Source organism: Pleurodeles waltl, chromosome 3_1, assembly GCF_031143425.1.
Source record: "Pleurodeles waltl isolate 20211129_DDA chromosome 3_1, aPleWal1.hap1.20221129, whole genome shotgun sequence".
In the NCBI taxonomy this organism is placed as follows: domain Eukaryota; kingdom Metazoa; phylum Chordata; class Amphibia; order Caudata; family Salamandridae; genus Pleurodeles; species Pleurodeles waltl.
In genome coordinates this window covers 744986779-745005121 of record NC_090440.1, presented here as the reverse complement: position 1 = coordinate 745005121, position 18343 = coordinate 744986779, and positions in this window count along the sequence as shown.

The window sequence follows — 18343 nt, the reverse complement described above, 5'->3', positions numbered from 1 at the left end:
GGAATCTACCTCTAATAAAGCCTTTCTGATCAGCATGTATCAGGCCATTCGCTACCTTGTTCAGCCTATCTGCCAATATTTTAGGATATAGCTTATAATCTCTATTTAATAGTGATATAAGCCTGCATGGTTCACACTTTACTGGGCTCTTGTCTGGCCTCAAAATCAATGAGACAGTTGCCTCATTCCAAGAATTTGGTACAGGTAAGCCGTTCCCGAAGATCCCTGTGAACATTTCTAACATGGCGGGAGCTATCGCCTCCCCAAGAACTTTATAAAGCTCCATCGGAATGCTATCTGGACCAGCTGCTTTCCCTGGTCTATTCAAACGAATCTGCTTCTCTTGCGAAAGTCTACGGGGTATATCCTTTCCGAACCAGAACAGTACCTCTTCCTCTCCAACCTCTAACTCTTCTGTGTACAACTGTGAAAAAAAGTTCTGAAAAACACTTTTTATACTCTCATTATTTGTAGTTCTTTCCCCCGACTGATTGTACTCAATTTCTTTGATATGATTTCTCCCTTGCTCTTTTTTGATCTTCCAGGCTACCAGCTTCCCTGCATTTTCTCTATATTCAAAGTGATCCAACTTGTTCACCTCACATCTCTTTGTGATTCTGTTTTGTAGTACATCCTCAAGTTGTTGTTTTCAAATCACTGAGCTTTTCGGACATGTCCTTCTCTTCCTTAGCATCAATGGTCATTTTTAATTGACTCCTACACTTTACCATTTCTGTTTCTAGGTGGCTTATTTCATTCCTACATTGTTTATTTCTATAACTGACTAAATTTGTTATTTTCCCTCGTACCACATAACCCGGAGCAGTCCTTGAGTTAATCTTAAAAAACTCTTCCGCCTCTGTACGTAATTGGGGGATCGCCACATTGTCTAACAGTAATGTATGGTCTAGAGTCCATCTTCTGATTCCTGCCTCCAGTTATAGCCTTATTTTTAATGCTACCGCCACATGATCCGACAAGTGAGCTGGCAGATCTGCTATGTCCTCTACTGAATCACACAACACCTGATCCAATAAAAAATAATCTATCCATGTGGCATGGCAGTGTTTTTTTATTATTATAAGAAAAGTCCAGTTTCCTACTTTCTGCCTCCAAAGATCACACAACCCGAGTTCCTTCATCATCCCCCTCAAATATCACTGAGATTTTGGCATAGGTGCTGATCTGCATCTCGTTGATCTATCCAATTTGTTATATAAAATTACATTAAAATCTCCGGCCATTATAATTGGGTCAGGGAACTCCAGAAGTGCAAAAACATCTTTCTAAGAGGCTCTGTGTCATCGCTGTTAGGGCCATAGAGTACCACCAGCGTAATATTCCTACCTATTATCTGTAATTTAACTATTACCCATCTTCCCGCTGAATCTGACCTTACACCCAGTGTTGTTGTGCTAACCTGGTGTTTGATCAGAATTGCCACACCCTTAGTGTTGAAGCTATGCTCAGTACAAAAACAGTATTGGACCCACTTTTGTGCCTTAAACAACTCTACACATTCAACTCTAGTAAGGTGCATTTCTTGCAAAATGAATATATGAGCAAGGGAGTCCCTTAGATACTGTAGAATCCTATCCTTTCTCCCTCTGGTTCTCAGCCCATTAACATTCCATGACAGAACCTGAATTTCTCCATACCTGACCCCCTGGCCTCCACCAATATTATCTGCCAGATGCGGTTAATTTAACATTGGCCGCGGTGTATGAAATTTTCTTTATGGCTTTCTCCCACATGCTCCTCACCCAGTGCCCCCACAACCCCACCAGCGTGCCAACCCTCCCCTTGGAGAACACCCCTAGCATAATGGACTGTTGGTTAGTCCAAATTTTAGAGTGCCTTTGGGTTTCCCGGGCAGAACTCTCCTTACACAGATTAACCTTTTAATGTTTCTTGACAGCCCCGTTTTTTCTTACCTCCAACAGCTTGTCCGCTGCTTTAATTTCTCCTATATTGTACATCCTGTTATTATACATTACTTGGAGGGCGGCTGGGAACATAGGTTGTGCTGAAGCACCTAGCTTTTTTAATTCTTCCATCCGTCTCCCTAATTCCCACTGTTTTTTTATTGTTATCCTAGACAGATCAGACCTAATCTCGTAAGAGAAATTTTCTCCTCTTAAAGTTTTTAGTCCTAGGGCCTTGACCAAAATTATTTCCTTCAACAAATATGTTTGAAAGTTTAACAAAACTTTTCGAGGCTTTTTAATATTGGGATTTTGCTTAAAAGGTTCCCTATGGACCCTCTGAATATCGCTTGCTCTTTCTTCGGAACTCTCCTCTAGAAAGAGTGAGGATAGAGTGAGGATTTTATAAGGGAGACCACATATGATTTAAGACTTTCCCCCTCAACTCTCTCCGGAACATTTAAAATTCTCAAGTTATTTCTCCTTGTGCTGTTTCCCAGCTACTCCAGTTTATTTTGGAGGTCTTGACCATTTTCTTTCAAAAGTTGTATTTCTTCCTTATGTGACCTCAATTCCTCCTTCATTTCTCCTACTGACTTTTCTAGAACCTGTGTTCTCACCGTCAAGAGGTCAAACTTCTTCTCCAATGTCTCACAGGCTTCTCTTATCTCTGCTTGGTTTGTTTCTGAAGTCGCAAAGCCCTTTTTAATATCGCTAGTGAGAGCGAGAATCATCCTTTCCATTGGAGTATGTGGCACAGGAACCGGGGCAGGGACTGAGGTCCAAATCTTAGTGGAAGGGGAGGGAGATAAAGCCAAGTCACCAAATGGTTCAATAACCTGTACGGGGGTGAAAGGGCTTCTGCTGATCGGTGGTCCATTTCACTGCCCAAACATATGGGGGTAGACCACCCCTATGTCCCCACTATGCTCCTCCAATATGGCTGGTAACTCCTGAAACGACTGTGTTTGCAAACAGCCTCCTATGAAACCTTCTACCAACCTCTTCTCACTTCCCGAGCCTGATTGATCTGGTGGGCTAAAGTCCCCTATTTCTAAGTCAGTGGTCGTTAACTTTGCGAAATAAGTCATTGCTGCTGTCCTTATCTTGAAATAGGACCATAAAGAGGGAGTGATTTTATAATTGGATTTAGTAGTGTTTTATCTGCTTTTTCATACCCTTATGAAGGCTCTTCTCACTATCCCCATCACAATTGGTCAGCGTTTGCCTTTGCCCCTTGCTATGCCTCGTTGAGTCTCCCTCACTCCAATCCTTTTCCTTTTCCTCCATACCCCCTTTTTGGTGGATTCCTACCTTTCTACGATGTTCACCTTCTTCCATATGGGGGGGCCAAGCCACAGCCCCCCTTTCTCGCTTCTTTCCCTTCCTCTCAGCCAGCTCCTCCAGTTCCCTTACCAGCTCCACATCTCCTATCCTCTGCCAGTTTTTGCCTGCACTCCGACTTGTGCTGGCTCCGCCTCTGTTCCCCCGGAGGGAACTCACGCCTATGCTTGGCGTGTTCGTTGCAGCTCCAGTGCTGCTTGTGCCCAACTGGAGACTCCAAAGCTGTTGAAGCCCCCACCAAGTGTCTCTGAGCCCGTGCGGTATGCCAACACATCGCGGGCGGTGTCTCTCTCTACAAACTCGGCCCGGGAAAACTCAGGTACACGCTTTAGGGTGCTGCGGCTAACATGCAGACCGCCATGCTCTCCCTAAGAGCCTATCCCTATTTAATTTTACTCTAGCTACCTTTTTAAGAGTATACTTCATCTTCTTTATTGGCTTCCCCGGAATTACTTTGCTATTCACACAGACTCTTATTACTTGAATTAATTGTCATTTCTACCTATAGGTGTCTGCTTCTTATTTAGTTCCAATTGGTCTTAAAACATTTGTACACCTTGTCTTTTCAGTTGAACTCACCTGGTAATCTTACATTGGATTTGTTTGCTGTTCTGCCTGGTTTACCTCTTGTCCACTAATAATATCTTGACAGCAAAAGATGCTTGTGGTCACTACAAGTCAGTGCCTCCATGTCCAATTCTTGTACTAAGTTAACATTTTCAAATTAAATTGCAACATAATCAATAATAGAAGGTATTTGACCTTTATCGAATGTGTGGCTGGCTGGTTAGTCATTCTTAAGTGTTCTCTTGATTTAGTCATATTAATGCTTGTTAAAGCCACAACTTGTTTCTTTCCAATTTGATTACATTTGCAAGTATTGAATACTTGTCCTGGAATACCCAAGCCTTTTTCTCGTTTTAGCTGGAACTTGTCAAAAGTGTCTTTTGATGGAATTTTAGCATTAAGTACACTAACTTTAGCATTAAGTCCACTAATTTTAGCATTAAGTCTACTAAGTAAGTTTGAGTTGATTTTGTCAATTAAAAGAACACAAGTTTTTAATAGAGTGTATTGTTATTCATTGAGGGGGAATATTTTCTAAGTATAATTAGGCTTTTAGGGCCACATGTACGAAGATCCGGTTTTGTGACTCGCAATTTGTGAGTGCAAAACGGATGTACAACAGTGTCAATAATACTGTCTGCGATTCGCAATGGGGTCGCAAATGACCTACCTCATGAATATTCATGAGGTAGGTCGCAATTTGCGACCGCATTGTGATGGGCGGCGCTCACAGGGATAGTGGCCTGCTGGTGTCAGCAGACCACCATGTCTGTGACTGCTTTTAAATAACAAACTATTTTTTTTAAAAAACAGAATACATTAAAAAAAAAAAAAGTTTTATTTTTATTTTTTCAGAGCAGGCAGTGGTACGTGGGACCACCGCCTGCTCTGAAAAAATCTTTTTGCATCCATTCACAAAGGGGAAGGGGTCCCATTGGGTCCCATTGGGACGCCTTCCCCTTTGTGAATGGGTTAGCACCAATTTGAAATTGGTGCTAACTGTGATTGTTTTGTGACCGCATTCGCAGTCACAAAACAATCATACATACCATTTAGATTCAATATTAGGAAGGGACGCCCTTGACACGCGCCTTTCTAATACCGAATCGCAAAACCCAAACTGCGATTCGGTAACAAGTTACCGAATCGCAGGTTGGGCTTTGTACATACTAGTCGCAAACAGGCCGATTCTGCAAATCGGCCCCTTTGCGACTAGAAAAATGCTTTGTACTTCTGGCCCTTAGTGTGTGTTTTTAGCACTGATCTACTTTTGGTTTCTTTCCATTTAGAAAGTTAAGAAGTCTCCAAATTCTTTAAGTATTCATAAAATAATTTTTGAGGGACACAAGTATGATCAGTCCGTCTGCTGGATGGCCAAACACTCCCTTCACTACATTCACATCGTAGGCCAGATAATCCTCCGATTTCACTTTCTCTATTTCCCAAGTTTCCTGCAGTGCTGCAAATTATATTTCATTTTCTTTCAATTTTGCTTGTGAAAACTTAGAATTTCTTTTGAGGCCAGCTATAATCCGAGACAGGACTCAAATTATATTATCGTCAGGACTTTTAGGGTTTGATACCAGAGTCTCGAACTGAATGGCTTCTGCAATCCAGCTCTAATCATGTTCATTCATTGCAGCTGGTTCTTGATTTTTTGATTCTGTAAATATCCACCTTTCTGAATCAGTTTTGATTTCCAGGATCCCTTCCATCATCATCTCCTCTTGGAGGGTCAAACCTAATATTGCATTTTCAAATGGGGAACATGACAGTGATGTTGTTGCTATAGCTCCTTCTTGTGAATGAAAGCTATTCTTTCTTTAATTTATTTCAAATATGTTATAGCATACGCGTCTTAGATCATCAATCACCTTTATTCAACTTTTAAACTTCATCAACCACAAACTTCGAGTGGAATTTGACAAGAACTTTTAGCCAAGGTAATTTATATTCATGTTCCTGGGGAAAGGAGACTAAAGCAATATAATTTGAGCTTATTTTGACCAATCTTGGGACCACACTAAGATTGATAGAATTTTGAATGGTTTTGAGGAGTTGGGTCCCAGCCAGCAAAAGTCTATTATTTGCAATGTCAAAGATTCCTCAGTAAAACAAATTTTATCTTGATATCTTTTTTGGGCCTTAATAGTCCTTCTTTATTATCTGGCTGGTCTTCCAGTTGGTCATGTGATTTATATGAATCTGATTGCTTTCATATATGTTATTGCTTTCTTGTTCACGCTTGCTGTTAATTATACTTCTTACTTTGTTTACCTCAGTAGGTATTCCTGGGCCAACTTCTGTTTTAACAATCCCCCCACAGAACATCTCTAGAGAAAGATGCTTCCTTTGTGTTCCTGTCATCTTTTGGATGTTTATCTTCTGCCAGTGGGCTCTTTGCAGAGTTGGGTACATCATTATTCTCTTTTTCTCTTTTTCCTCTATAATGTTACTGTTAGAGCCATATCACTCTGTGTTTTTTTTTGTGATCTTGTGTCTCCTTTTCACTTTGACCTATAGAATCTCTTGTTGTTTTATTTTATTCTAGGAATGAATTGAGGTTCTTTTGCCTTACATAATTCAAGTGTCTCTAACAACACAGTGCTATTTCCATTTGGTACCGTCCTTACTAGGGAATATTTACAATATGGCTCTATTGCTTATTATATTGAAGTCAGTGTATTGTCTGGGTAATTTAGGACTTCCTATATTCCTTTATTGAGTGACCAGTAGATCCCTTGATATTTTTCCACTTTTTTCTCAGGGGCTTTTACTTTATACGTTATTTTCTGATCATTTCACACCTTCGCACCAAACTCCTGGACTTTTAAAAAGGGTGTCTGAGCCTGCTGATTATTATCAAGGGAATGCTGGTTAGTACTGCAATTAGTGTAATGGGCTGTCTCCACCTGTACTCTAAGTTTGAATCTTTTTGCTGCATGGAGCTCTGATTCAGACCTCCATTTTGTGTCTTCTGGAACACTTCTATTATTCTCTTTATCGTGTACTCCAAAGACCCTGTCCACTTGATCTTCCTTTTGACATTTTTTATAACAGGTTTTTCAGAGAGTGTCCTCAGTTTGAGAACATCGTATGTTAGCTTCAAAGCTTGAATCCTTTATTTTCTTTGCCTAGTCCATTACCTCCATAGATTTAATAAAAGGTTTAATATATTTTCTAACTGTTGATTTCTTTCGAAGACTTGCCATCTGCATAACCTTGTTACCCAGAGTGGGAGATTTGTCTAAGAGTTGGTTTGTCTCTGCTCTCAGTTAATATTGGGTCAAGGTAGTCAGAGAGACCAAAGGGAGCTGATCTTTTTTCACTTAGACTTTCATTATAAGTAAGGCTCCTTATGTTCTTTTTTTGCTGATTTTAACAGATAAACACATGCATACAACCATTTATTTTCCTGTCTATATTTAGTTTTCCATATGGATACAAAATAAATTAGGTTGTTTTCTCAGTGATTTTAAATGCTATCAGTTACAACTGCCAGGCCAATAGCTGTGTGGATTGACAGATAAGGGGTTGAAAAAAAGAAATACTTTTTAGTAATAAGGCATAAACAGCAGTAAATATGCACAAAGCTGATTCTAAAATTTGCATGTTTTCAAATGAGTATTGATTTCTCATCTGTTCATGTCATTGAAACCTGCCAGGTGTTCTAGTATGAGTGTACATTTATTGATTAAATATACTTGTACTTTTAGTCCTTTGTGAAATTGGAGAAGGTCTTTAGAGTATCTCAGATCATCTGGTATTGCATTCCAGATGGTGGGAGCTACACCAGGGAGGACCATATGGCAGTTTTTCAAGAGTGGAATTTTTTGGGTTTTGCACTGAGCTTATCGATTCTCCTAAAGTTTTTGATGCTAGCTGTGATTCTTAGATAGCCCTGGTGTTGATTGTGAATAGCCTTGTTTGTGACTTATTTTATTCTGGCTCCTAGAGGAAGCAATTTTTTTTTTTCGGTAAAAGCAATATGTGGTCAAACCTTGCGGCACCAGCTGCTAAATCTAGAGTGTTTTTCATAGGTATTAATGATGAACTTGGTACACCGGCTTGTGCTTAGTTGCCATAGTCTATGTGCATTCAAACAATAACCTAGTGTGAAACAGGGGTGTATGTTTTTTTAAAGGAGTAAAGAGGGGCAGCTATAATGTAAGCAGGCTGTGAGCTTGTAGACAAATGGGCATCAATTTCCAATCCCGGTCATTTAATTTGTGAGTGGGAAACTGTTGATGTTGAGCTCTGCTAGCCTTTGCGTTTTAAATTTGGACTTCTAAGGACAAGTGCCAGGGAACCACTCATTGTTTTCAAGATTTTACTTGAAGAAGTATGTTGGTATCTAGTTTTGAAGTTTGATTTTTTTTAAAGTACAACTATCTTGCTGTGAACATTTTTTAAATTACAGTTGGGTATTGCATGCATAACTGTGAATTGCAAACCTTGCCTCCTTTGGGAGGAGACTGAGTTGCTCCATATTGAAGTTGAACGAATGTGGAATGATAGAATCCTGAGGGATCTAACATATTACAGGAAGGGGATGAGAGGCATTGCCCATCTTCACTAGTTCTTTCTGGTTAATCATGAATGAGGAGAATCATACAAGGACCCTATCTCTAAAACCCATGTGGTATTTAAGGACAGTGATGAGCCATTTGTGGTCAATCATATCAAATGCCTCAGATAAATCAAGAAGAGTAAGGAGATATACATATCCATTATCCAGAATGCAATTAATGTCATTTAGGACAGTTTCAATGCTATACCATTTACAAGCAGCTTGTCTTGGTCAGCCTATATGGCAAACTGATCAACACGACTCTATAAATCTGCCCAGCCATGGTACAGGCAGTAGATGGAAAGTAGGTTAGGATCAATCTCGCGTTTCTTTACAAGGGGATCGATTTGTCCAGTCTTATGTGAGTCTAGCAAGATGTTCTAATTCAAAGGGCAATTTATTAGGGAGCACTATAATTCACTAAAAAGATCACATTGTTGTTGATGTCAGCAGTAAGGATGATATCATAGAAAAACTCTGGATTTGCATAATCTTGTTTAAAAAAAGGTCAAGGCATTTGATATATTTTTGGCATTGGGTAGGTAATTGTGAAGAAGTACATTTTGAGTATATTTGAGCGATTTGGAAAAGTTGGTTGAACATATTTAGGACATTTAGGGGGTGATTCTGACCTCGGCGGTAAAATGCCCTTACCGCCGGTCAGAAGACCGCCATAACACCGCCGCGGCCGCGGTCAACCGCCACGGTCATTCTGACCCACAACGGCCAAACCTCCAAAAATCCGTCCTCCACTGCAGCCCGCCACATCGGCGGGCAGCGATAAACTGGAGATGACCAAACCTCCACCGTCACGCCAACAGAAATACGCCCATGCCATTACGACCCACGAATCCACACGGCGGTCATTCAAACGCGGTATTCCATTGGCGGTACACACCGCCGCGGTCAGAATACACACACATCACCAAAACACAGCCACATTGGACAATTTGAAATACACACACCTGATACACATACACACACCACTCCCACACAATCAACCAACTATAAAACACACACCCACATCACCCACAAACCCCTGCGACCAGAATTACTGAGAGAAGGAGAGAGAGACACAGCAGACAATTCAAAGCAAGACACGCTGAGGCACACTACACCATCACACACACCACATAGTAGCACAAAGCACCACTCACCAACACACTCCTCATCACATACACCACCCCACACCTCACCCACACCACCCCATGGCACCCCAAAGGCACCCACGCTTTTCGGACCAAGAACTCCGGGTCATGGTGGAGGAAATCCTAAGAGTGGAACCCCAGCTCTTCGGCTCGCAGGTGCAGCACACCAGTATAGCCAGGAAGGCGGAGCTATGGCAGCGGATCGTGGACAGGGTCAACGCGGTGGGACAGCATCCCAGGAATAGGGAGGACATCCGCAAAAGATGGAACGACCTACGGGGGAAGGTCCGATCGATGGTCTCCAGGCACAACATCGCGGTCCAGAAGACTGGCGGCGGACCCCCACCCACCCCTCCCGAATTTACATCGTGGGAGCAAGAGGTCTTGACCATCCTGCATCCTCAGGGCCTCGCAGGAGTAGCCGGAGGAATGGACTCTGGTAAGTCCCATCTCAACTACTATATCCCCCCCACCCCACCAGCATGCCAACCCACACCCCCACCCTCACCCCCAAGCCCCCAGCACATATCCTCCCTGACAATGTCTCACCAGCACAACCCACCCATCCCAACACCAAGTCCTGCATGCCAACACAAATCATGGGCACCCATCACCTATGCATGACCACTGCACTAACCCCTCCCCCCCACTAAATACCCTCACAACACCTCCCTCAAGGGAATGCCTGCACTGGGGAACAAGGGCACCCATAACACGCACGCTATTGCACACACAGAAACAATAACCAAACTCTCTTACCCCATGCAGGACCCGAACGACAACACACCAGCCAGGAGGGTCCAGAAGTGTCCATCCCACCACCGGAACAGGCCCACACTGAGGATAGCAGCTCTGTCGACAGTGAACCTGATGACCAGCCCGGACCATCGGGGACCTCTGGGCAGTCGGTTCCCCTCAGGCAGCCACAGGCCACACCAGACCCGACCCCCTCTGCCGACACCAGCACAGCTCCCACCCAGCGGGCCCATGCCTCTGTCTCTAGGACAGCTCAATCAGCGGTGTGTCCGCCACTACAGGGCACCCAGGCTAACCCAACACCCCAACAACAGGGACCTGGGGGCAGTGGTAGCGGGCACACCGGCCAGGGGACAGAGGCCGGGGGAAACCGGGCAGCTCGGTGGGCTGCTGTGCGACAGGGGGGGGAGGAGAGGCCCAGGGAACCCACTCTCCAAGAGGCCCTCACCACCATCATGGCAGCCTACCACCACTCCCAAGAAACGATGGCGACGGTACTGGCCAGGTTCACTGAGATCCAGGCACAGCAGGAAGAACGCTACATGGGGTTCAGGGAGGAGCTGAGAATCATCGGGACCGCAATGGGGACCATCGTCCTGGCCCTCCACAGGATAGAGGACGCGTTGCGGGACCATGGTGCACCACACAGGGCCCCTGTCACTAGGCCGGACCAGGAACAGCCTACCACCTCCGCCGGCGCTAGTGGACAGGAGGTCCCAACACCTCAACAGCCCCCCAGAACCCCACCTCCTGCTGAAGAACAACCACCCCGTAAGAGGAGCCTGAGACCAAAGAAAAAGACAGAGTAGGATGTCAAGACCCCCGCCAGCAGGACATACCCCCTGAACTCTTCCCACTGTCCCACATTGCCACCCTGTCCAACCATGAACTGCCTATGCTCCATCCTTCCACAGGCAAAAGAACAATGCACCTGTGAGACTGAGAACTGGACTCTGCTATGGATATTCCTCCACCCCCACCCATCACCCTTAGAATCACATGTACCGATATCTAGCACTGTAAATAAATCACATTTTGCACAATAATCTGTTTTGAGTCATGCTGTATTATTAACAAATGTATTACATATTACTGTTCAATTTCTGTTCTGTCAATTATTCATGACAACATACCAATGTCAATACGCTGTATTTCATGGGCGACCCAAGCAGAAGTCAGGTACTGAGTCAGACAGCACTGAGAAGGGAAGGGAAAGGCAAAAATTAATGAAAAACATCTGTGGGGAACTACAGAAAGTACAGATGCAGGAGGCTAGAAGCAATTGGGAAATGGCGTGGGTGATTCTTACCTGGGTGTCACTGGAAATACTGTTGTATCACTCTATCCCTATTGTCTGTGTCGTCCTCTGAGTCTTCCTCCTCTTCACTCTCCACAGGCTCCACGGCTTCTACAACACCACCATCTGGACCATCCTCCTGCAGGAAAGGCACCTGGCGTCGCAAAGCCAGGTTGTGAAGCATACAGCAGGCCACGATGATATGGCACACCTTCTTTGGTGAGTACATTAGGGATCCACCAGTCATATGCAGGCACCTAAACCTGGCCTTCAGGAGTCCAAAGGTTCGCTCAATCACCCTCCTAGTACGCCCATGGGCCTCATTGTAGCGTTCCTCTGCCCTTGTCCGGGGATTCCTTACTGGGGTCAGTAGCCACGGCAGGTTGGGGTAACCAGAGTCACCTATTAGCCACACACGTTGTCTCTGTAGCTGCTCCATCACATAGGGGATGCTGCTATTTCGCATCACATACGCGTCATGCACTGACCCTGGGAACTTGGCATTTACATGGGAGATGTACTGGTCAGCCAAACAGACCACCTGGACATTCATCAAATGATAATTTTTTCTGTTTCTGTACACCTGCTCATCGTCTTTTGGGGGTACCAAAGCCACATGGGTCCCATCAATGGCACCAATGATGTTGGGGATATGTCCAAGGGCATAGAAATCACCCTTCACTGTAGGCAAGTCACCCTCCTCGGGGAAAATGATGTAGCTCCGCATGAGTTTCATCAGGGCAGACAACACTCTGCTCAAAATCTTAGAAAACATAGGCTGAGACATTCCAGATGACATGGCCACTGTGGTCTGGAATGACCCACTGGCCAAAAAATGGAGGACTGACAAAACCTGCACCAGAGGGGGAATCCCTGTGGGTTGGCGGATGGGGGACATCAGGGCTGGCTCCAGCTGGGCACACAGTTCATGGATAGTGGCACGGTCAAGTCTGTATCAAAGTATTATATGGCGTTCTTCCATTGTCGACAGGTCCACCAGCGGTCGGTACACGCGAGGATTCCTCCTTCTCATCGCAAGTCCCAGCGGACGGTGCCTAGGAAGGACAACATGGAGCACAGAGTCAGCCAAACCACAGGTACGTACAGACAGCTTGCACAGTTAAAGAATGGCAATGGGTTGAAAGGCGTGTATGTGTGGCAATGCAAGGCCTAGGCCTGTGTGTCGCAGTCAAAATTAAGCCATGTGGGCCCTTGAAATGGCGGCTGCCTGACCTGTGAAGTGGGACAATGGGATGTGAGGTCAATGCGCTGGCGGGGCACACCGTGGCGGTAGGCGGTCGCAGACCGCGGCGCAAAGCCGCATTGGTTAACATTGAAGCCTATGGGTTTCAGGAGCCAATAACGAAGTGCGCCGGCGGTCGCGGTACGCACCGCCGCGGTACGCACCGCCGCGGACGTGACCGCCATTTTCTATCTGCTTAATCACTCGAGACCTGATCATCCACAGGAGAGGACCTATACTGCAAGTGCTGCTGTGACCTCGGTCTGGAAGATACAATGGCTGCTGCGACTGGGGAAAGGGCCCCTGCCTTCACGTCTGAAGAGTTGGACAAGCTCGTGGATGGGGTCCTCCCCCAGTATGCGCTACTCTACGGTCCTCCAGACCAACAAGTGAGTACCCCGGGTGCTAATGGAATGGGCTATGCCTGTGTGGATTGGGGTGGATGTAAGTTGGTGGGGTGGGGGGCGAATGAGGAGTGCAACGGCCGACAGATGAGAGCATGTGCCATATGGCAAAGTGGGTGGGGGGGGGCCAATTACATCTAACATGCAGGTCATTGATGAGTTCCTCCTTTCCACCCTGTACATGTCTAATAGGTCAGCGCCCATCAGAAGATCGACATTTGGCGTGCCATCGCCAAGGAAGTCCGGACCTTGGGGGTCCACAACAGACGGGGCACCCACTGCCGCAAGAGGTGGGAGGACATCCGCCGCGGAACAAGGAAGACCGCAGAAACACTGCTGGGGATGGCCTCCCAACCTAGGAGGGGTGCCAGTCGCACCATGACCCCCCTGATGTCCCGGATCCTGGCGGTGGCCTACCCTGAATTGGATGGGCGCTTTAAGACATCACAGCAGACACAAGGGGGTGAGTATCAGCACATTCTCCTATCTTTCTGCGCAGTGGAGGCGTCTGGGTGGGGGAGGAGGGCTGTGGGTGACATTAGGCCAGGGCGCTTTCTGTAGTGTAGTCCTCTCCCTTAGGCATGGCCCTGTGCCCCCGGCCCCCACCTCGGTAGGGTGACAAGTACAGCCATTGAAGGTCCAGCATCTCCCATGTGCGCGTTTGACGTCTCTTGGCCTGTTGTCTTAGTCAGTAGTACTGAGTAGTGTCCCACGAATGCGCGGCTTAGTGCATTAGGCACCTGTGTCTGTCCTCTCCGCCAACGGTGTTGACATTGCATGCACTCAACCTGGTCTTCTTTTTTCTCCCCCCACCCTTTCTCTTCATCTTCTTGTGCATGTGTGCATTAGCATCATCAGGCGGAGGAGATATGGCATCGGAGCACGAGGGAGCTGCAGGACAGAAGGCCCCGGTGGGCCCAGGAACAGACACCGAGGGCACCAGTGATCCGGAGGGCGAGGGGAGCACCACGACGGGGACCGCTGGTGAGAGCAGCGAAAGCGACACGTCCTCGGATGGGAGCTCCCTAGGGGTGGCGGCAACATCCGTGCCCCCCGCCTCTACAGGTACAGCCGCCACCCAGCGCACCAGCCCCGCCCTCCCAGCAGCCCCTCAGTCTTCGCTCCGTGCCGGTTCGCCCAGGAAGGCGCGCGTCTCCTTCGCCCCAGGCACCTCAGCCCCTGCCCCTGTTGCCCCTGCTGCCCTCAGTGCGGAGCTCATTGACCTGGTAAGGACGCTCATTGTTGGGCAGACGACCCTTTTGAATGCCATCCAGGGTGTGCAAAGGGAGGTGCAACAGAGCAATGCGTACCTGGAGGGCATTCTTTCGGGTCAGGCTGCCCATCAACGAGCGTTCACTGCTCTGGCCTCAGCACTGACGGCAGCCATTGTCCCTGTTTCCAGCCTCCCTCTTCTGTCTGCCTCCAGCCTGTCTCTGTCTCCTGTTCCTCAGCCTATCCCATCCACACCATCAGACCAGCCTGCACACACCTCAACACCCAAGAGCAGCTCATCCAAACACAAGCACCACAGATCCCGCAAACACTCACCCGAGCAACACCCAGATGCAGACATGCCAACAGCCACTGCCACCCCTGTGTCCCCCTCCTCCTCGTCTCCCTCCTCCCTCCCTGTGACGTCTACACTCACACCTGCATGCACACCAACATCAGCCAGTGCTTCCATCACCACCTCACCCTCCAGTACAGTCCACACTCGTGCAGTCACCACCCCCACTGCCATGTACACGTCCCCTGTGTCCTCTCCCACTGTGTCTGTCACCCCCTCTTCCAAGACACACAAACGCAGGCAGCCACCCACCCAACAGCCATCCACCTCACGACAGCCTACAGCACCAGCACCTTCACCCAATGACAGCACACCTGACTCTCCTACAACCACCTCCTCTACCTCCACTTCCATCTCCACTTCTCCTACCCTTTACCTTGGCCCTAAAAAACTTTTCCTGGCTAACCTTAACCTCTTTCCCCCCGATGACCTCCCCCATCCATCTTCAAAGAGTCCCAAGAGCACTGCAGCCACCACCAGCCCAGCTTCGGGTGTCACTGTTGTGCCTGGGTTCTGGAGCCCACCCTTTGCCAGCAGTGACACATCGATCAGCAGCAAGGACACGTCCAGCCACCCCCCCGGCAAGAGTACCCGCAAAACCAAGGACCGCCGTGCGAGCACCGACAGGGCTGCCCCCAAGGAGCAATGTGCGGCCACTTCACCACCCACACCATCTGGGGGAGGCAAGGGCCCGAGAGCCCCATCAAAGGAGCGGAAGGGCAGCAGAAGCGCGGAGAAGGTGGACCCCACATGCCACATCCCAGCTGGGAAGGAGGACACTAAGGAGGCCAGGAGTCCGTCCCCGAAGGGTCCAGAAACGTCACGGTCCGAGGGCGACTGAGCAGGGAGTCCAGTCCAGGTCTGGCTCCCTTGACCTGCTGGATGAGCACCGCTGAACAGGGCCCGCCGTGGAGAAGAGCACCGCTGAACAGGGCCCCGCCGTGGCGAAGAGCACTGCTGAACAGGGCCCGCGGTGGAGAAGAGCACCGCTGAACAGGGCCCGCGGTGCAGAAGAGCACCGCTGAACAGGGCCCCGCCGTGGAGAAGAGCACCGCTGAACAGGGCCCCGCCGTGGAGAAGAGCACCGCTGAACAGGGCCCCGCCGTGGAGAAGAGCACCGCTGAACAGGGCCCGCGGTGCAGAAGAGCACCGCTGAACAGGGCCCCGCCGTGGAGAAGAGCACCGCTGAACAGGGCCCCGCCGTGGCGAAGAGCACCGCTGAACAGGGCCCCGCCGTGGAGAAGAGCACCGCTGAACAGGGCCCCGCCGTGGCGAAGAGCACCGCTGAACAGGGCCCCGCCGTGGAGAAGAGCACCGCTGAACAGGGCCCGCGGTGCAGAAGAGCACCGCTGAACAGGGCCCCGCCGTGGAGAAGAGCACCGTTGAACAGGGCCCCGCCGTGGCGAAGAGCACCGCTGAACAGGGCCCCGCTGTGGAGAAGAGCACCGCTGAACAGGGCCCGCGGTGCAGAAGAGCACCGCTGAACAGGGCCCCGCCGTCTCAAGCACCGCTCCGCTGGGCCCTTCCTCTCAAGCACCGCTCCGCTGGGCCCCGCCGTCTCAAGCACCGCTCCGCTGGGCCCTTCTTCTCAAGCACCGCTCCGCTGGGCCCTTCTTCTCAAGCACCGCTCCGCTGGGACCTTCCTCTCAAGCACCGCTCCGCTGGGCACCGCCGTCTCAAGCACCGCTCCGCTGGGCCCTTCCTCTCAAGCACCGCTCCGCTGGGCACCGCCGTCTCAAGCACCGCTCCGCTGGGCCCTTCCTCTCAAGCACCGCTCCGCTGGGCACCGCCGTCTCAAGCACCGCTCCGCTGGGCCCTTCCTCTCAAGCACCGCTCCGCTGGGCACCGCCGTCTCAAGCACCGCTCCGCTGGGCCCTTCTTCTCAAGCACCGCTCCGCTGGGCCCTTCTTCTCAAGCACCGCTCCGCTGGGCCCTTCTTCTCAAGCACCGCTCCGCTGGGCCCTTCCTCTCAAGCACCGCTCCGCTGGGCCCTTCCTCTCAAGCACCGCTCCGCTGGGCCCCGCCGTCTCAAGCACCGCTCCGCTGGGCCCTTCTTCTCAAGCACCGCTCCGCTGGGCCCTTCTTCTCAAGCACCGCTCCGCTGGGCCCTTCTTCTCAAGCACCGCTCCGCTGGGCCCTTCCTCTCAAGCACCGCTCCGCTGGGCACCGCCGTCTCAAGCACCGCTCCGCTGGGCCCTTCCTCTCAAGCACCGCTCCGCTGGGCACCGCCGTCTCAAGCACCGCTCCGCTGGGCCCTTCCTCTCAAGCACCGCTCCGCTGGGCACCGCCGTCTCAAGCACCGCTCCGCTGGGCCCTTCTTCTCAAGCACCGCTCCGCTGGGCCCTTCTTCTCAAGCACCGCTCCGCTGGGCCCTTCTTCTCAAGCACCGCTCCGCTGGGCCCTTCTTCTCAAGCACCGCTCCGCTGGGCCCTTCTTCTCAAGCACCGCTCCGCTGGGCCCTTCTTCTCAAGCACCGCTCCGCTGGGCTCTTCCTCTCAAGCACCGCTCCGCTGGGCCCTTCTTCTCAAGCACCGCTCCGCTGGGCCCTTCTTCTCAAGCACCGCTCCGCTGGGCCCTTCCTCTCAAGCACCGCTCCGCTGGGCACCGCCGTCGCAAGCACCGTTTATGGTTCACTGTGCCCACCATGCCTCCTCCTTGACCAGTGGAGACTGTCATCCACCTGATGGACTGTGGCTTTGCACTCCCCAGGATGGTCCAGTGGGCAGCCCACCCACTGTAGAGACATTGAGAGACTGTGGCTTTGCACTCCCCAGGATGGTCCAGTGGGCAGCCCACCCACTGTAGAGACATTGAGAGACTGTGGCTTTGCACTCCCCAGGATGGTCCAGTGGGCAGCCCACCCACTGTAGAGACATTGAGAGACTGTGGCTTTGCACTCCCCAGGATGGCCCAGTGGGCAGCCCACCCACTGTAGAGACATTGAGGGACTGTGGCTTTGCACTCCCCAGGATGGCACAGTGGGCAGCCCACCCACTGTAAAGACATTGAGAGACTGTGGCTTTGCACTCCCCAGGATGGCCCAGTGGGCAGCCCACCCACTGTAGAGACATTGAGGGACTGTGGCTTTGCACTCCCCAGGATGGTCCAGTGGGCAGCCCACCCACTGTAGAGACATTGAGAGACTGTGGCTTTACACTCCCCAGGATGGCCCAGTGGGCAGGCCACCCACTGTAGAGACATTGAGAGACTGTGGCTTTGCACTCCCCAGGATGGTCCAGTGGGCATGGTGGCTCCTCGTGGATCTGGCGTCGTGGACTCATGTGGCTGTGGTGCCCCCCCCTTCCCTTCCCCCTGAGGTGCCTGTAGTTTTTACATCTGATGCCCCTGCAGTGTTCTCTCCAAAGGACTCAGGTCTCCTGTGTGGGCTTTGCCCTTGTTTCTCAAGACTTTGGCCCACGGACATGCTGAAATCGTAGGTTGTGCAGGACTTGGTACTTCAGTTATACACTGATGTGTGTGTCATTAGTTTTGTTGTGGATATCTTTCATGGTTGTACGCTAA